Below are 4,381 nucleotides of genomic sequence, written 5' to 3'. Positions count from 1 at the left end.
ATTTTCATTCCATCAGCAGCGTAGATGCTCCGCGTACTTTCCGGGCACTCTTCTTCCCCTGTAGGTTGGGGTTACGCGCCGGTAAAAGGCGCAACGGAAGATTAAAAACAATTTGCCGCCGCCGGGGGTAGTAGCATCTCAATTTGCTGGCTTCTGCCTGCCCCCCCAGGAGTCCACAACCTGCAGAGGCGAAAGCCCAAGCGATTCCTAGACCCGCAAAATGCACTCGACGAAGCCTCATAAATACCGAATTAGTTGGTAATTCTATAAGCAACACGCGCCCATTGATGACGACGACGACGACGACGACTGCCGATAAAGTTGGATAGCACGGGGTTCTCTCTGGTCCCCGGGTTCTCTGCTGAAAACTGTAAGGGAAATCGTAATGGAAATGGAAATGGGTCGCGTGTTTTGCCAGATAACAAGCGAGAGGCAAGCGAAAAAAAAAAATCGAGCTGGGGCCATTTGAGAAGTTTGGGAATCGATGTATCTGAGAGATAGCTGACTCCCGGATACGAAATCTGATTGAGCCGTAGCACGTGCCGGATGCCGGTTGGCTGGTGCGACAATTAGCCGCAAATGGCAAATGAATTTCCCAGCATTTTCATTAGCATAATTAATAGAAAATAAGAAAAGCGGCTGCCGGCAATCAGGAAGAGCTTACAATTGAGTTATTTGGAAGGCAATGCCACTTGAGGACTTAAAATAAATATGGTATTTAATAGAATATATTTAAAAATTAATTTGGATACTAATTTTCTACCAAAATGTATAACCAACATTGAGGCATAAGGTCAACGTGTATTTCTTGCAAATATTTTAGAAAATCAAAGTATTTACTAATTAAAATGATTGCTTTCCTCTTTCTTTCAATGAAATTGTACATTTTACTCGTTTTTATAGTTTTATATAGCTAAAAATGCTATATTTAGTCCCCATTTTTATTACAACTAAACTAAAGCACGCCCTAAAATATGTCTGAACTGAGTTTTGCTCCAAGAACCAGAGCCATATCTCTCTCGCGGTAGTCCTGCTCCGGGGCGTGGCAAGTTTTATGAGCTGAATTAATGGTTTATGATGATGATGGCTGCCTCGCCCTGCTTCGGAATAGAAGCTGAAATGGGAATGGGAATGGCAAGAGCTTTTTGGAGTGCCTTTTCTGCCCCTCGACCATTGTTATCGAGGCGCTGACGGGGCCCAGAGCAGGGCTCCTCTCTCTGTTGGGATCACAGCAAGTTTCCTCAGAAGCCGCTGGAAAAAAAACGAAGAAAATAATAATAATAAAAAACATCCACTGCCTGAAATCCAGAAGGCAAAAAAGGCGGACGCGTGCCCCACGGATGCCAATGAATGCGCAAACAAACACCGGAACGACGACGCACAGCGAAAATCCGAAATCGGAGAGCGATTATAGGCCGCCACAGGAATGTTCTGGTAGCCGTCGACCCAACGAAAGACCAACTTCTCGTTTTGTTTGCCAATCCAAAATTCCAAAAAAAAAAAAAAAAGGAGAAATCCAGGGAGTTATTCATCCTTTGCAGGTCAGGTGTGCAGGCCAAATGAGAGAAGTGGGGAAACAAAAAAATATTACAAGTTTTGGTTTTACTCGGAATTCAGCTAAAGTGTTTGATTTTGAAGCGAGAATTTTTTAATGAAATAAGAGAAACAGTTTAGGCTTTTAAATCTACATCTACAAAAATTAAACAAATGCTAAAAAATTAAAAAATAAAATGTTGAAATTTTTGTTTGATGATTTTTGGAAAAGATTTAAATTATAAAATTCTATCATTACACATTAGTTTTAGTTTTCATAAGGCAAATAAATTTGCCTACTGAATTTGGTCTCTTTTAAAATAATAATATTTTTTTTGTAAATTTTTAAGGTTTTATTCCATTCTAATTTCTCTTTGTTTTGGTAATTTTTTATCAATTTAACCCCGTATAAAATTTTTAAAAAACTACAAAAATTTGCGTTCTTTAGGGCATGTCTAGAACGACTCGCCTGTTGATGCTGATCAAGAATAAACATGCATTGCAAGCTTCAGACTTGAATTTGAATATCCTGTAAGGTTATAAAACCAAATTTTCCTTTTTGTAAAACAATAAACAACCTCCAGAACCCAAATTTTCCCTGCAAAATCTAGAATAACAAAACAACCTTGTTTTTTTTTTGTTTTTTATATATATTATTCATCTGATCATATTTTTGTGAACTTTTTACAATTATTTTAGTTTTTCTTTCGGTTTTATAATTAAAAAAAAAAAAAGAATTAACCAGTTTGCTTAAACGTTAGCATATAATTATATATAATATATATATATATATATATGTATATATATATAGGGAGCATACATACACATATATAGTCATATATGCTGCATGTGTGTGTGTGTATGAACGAGTACATGTCTCTATACACTATATAGATCCGATTCTTAAATATTAATAACTAATTTTGTTTATCGCCTCCCATATTTATGCACCCTTCCTTATGCCGTCATTCATCGCGTTCTTCTTTGTTTCCATTCTCTTTCGCTTAATATTTAACCCGCGGAAAAAAAATGTTCTTAATTTTAGTGAATTATATGCTAAATATTCTTAAATTCCTCCTTACATGCGTGTGAGAGTGTGTCGTTGAGTGTGTTGTCATGTGTTTTTTAAACAAATTGTTAAGCTTAAATTACAATTAAATTGAAATTAAAACTAAACAAAAAATGCCAGAAGAACTCGCGCCATTGAACTAACTTTCTGTTTTGTCTGTTTTTTCATTCATTTTGTGATTTTAAATATTACAAAAGTTTGTTATTTATATATATATATATTTTTTTTAGCATACTTTTTATGAAAGACATTTACACTCACACATATGGGATATATGTTGTATGTATATATATATATATATATGTATATATTTACCAAGAATTTTCCATGTGTGTTTTTTTTTCGCTTTTTGTACATTTTTTAAAAATTACTTTTAAACTATTATATATAAATATGAATTTGCTGTATTTTGTTTCGCTTTTGGATTGTGGCTTGTGTGGTTTTATTTGCAATAAAATTTCCTATATATATATATATATATATATATATAGCATTGATCAAGTGTGAAGTTTATAATTTCGAGTTTTTCGCTTAAATGCTAAATCCTTTGACTTTCCCTTTTCGCTTTTCCTCTCTTTCATTATATGCTTTTAAAGTCTGAAATGTTAATTCGTTTTTAGCTGATTTGGGTTGGTTTTCTTTCTCTATATATATATATTCCCTTTTGTTATGTATAAATATTCTTGTTTTTGTTTTTTTAAGACGACAAAATGATGATTTGAACTTGAAACTTCTTTTTTTTTCTTGATTTTCCTTTGATTTTCATTAATTGTAATGTTATGTTTTTTTTTAGTTTAAAGAACTTGGAAATTGGAATTAAGTTTTAGCTTTTATGATATGCTGAGAGCTGGCCCCAACCCCCCCGGTTGCTTTGGTTCAGCTCTGTTGTAACCTTCTTGTGATTTCTTGTGGGAATAAACCTCTATATATACCCCCCTGTACCATGGCATGGTCTACATATTGCATTTAAAAATTTCTCCCTCTACCCAAACCTCTTTTTTCTTACTTAATTTAACGCCATTTATGCATTTACTTCTCCCTCTTTCTGTTGTTTTTTTTTACAAAACAAAACAAACTTGTATTTCTTTGTTTTGTTTTTTGTTTTTAGTTTTTTTTTTTTATTATTTTATCACTCATTTACTTCGTTGATCCTGGCGGCTTAAGCTAGATCTCTATAATACCTATGTTATCGATTTACGTTATCGATTAACTTGATTTTTAGTTCGATTTTTGCTCCTTTTTTTATACATGCTTTACTAAGTTTATTTTGTATATATATATATATATATATAATTATGTGTATGAAAAAAAAAGATATTCTTGTTAACTACACAATAAAAAAAAAATATAAAAAAAAGAATATAAAACTAGCAGCCCTGGTTCTTCCTGGGAATCCCATTTCGGTGGCTTACCTTCCAAGTTTTTTATATATATTTTTTACACAATTAAATGTCTTTTTGATTCTCTTTTTTATATATCTTTATAGGAAAAGAAAGAGAAAAAGATATAGAAAAACTAAAATAAAGGATATATGCTTATAGAAGGAGACCTTGTCACACAGAGAAACCCAGGGCTGTGTATATATCTTGATCTGGTTTCGGGGGTAGTCCTGGCTGGGATCTGGATATGTATTCGCAGAAGCATCTAAGCTCAACCATCTCTAACCAAAGTTATGATCCAGCTGCTGATGATGATCCTCCTGTAGCTGCAGATGATGATGCTGCTGCTGATGCAAATGCTGATGCTGCTGCTGCTGTTGCTGCGGCTGTTGCTGCTGCT

The sequence above is a fragment of the Drosophila kikkawai genome, chromosome X, assembly GCF_030179895.1.
Source record: "Drosophila kikkawai strain 14028-0561.14 chromosome X, DkikHiC1v2, whole genome shotgun sequence".
Lineage (NCBI taxonomy): Eukaryota > Metazoa > Arthropoda > Insecta > Diptera > Drosophilidae > Drosophila > Drosophila kikkawai.
The sequence above is the reverse complement of the archived record's forward strand: the minus strand, read 5'-3'. Positions refer to the sequence as shown.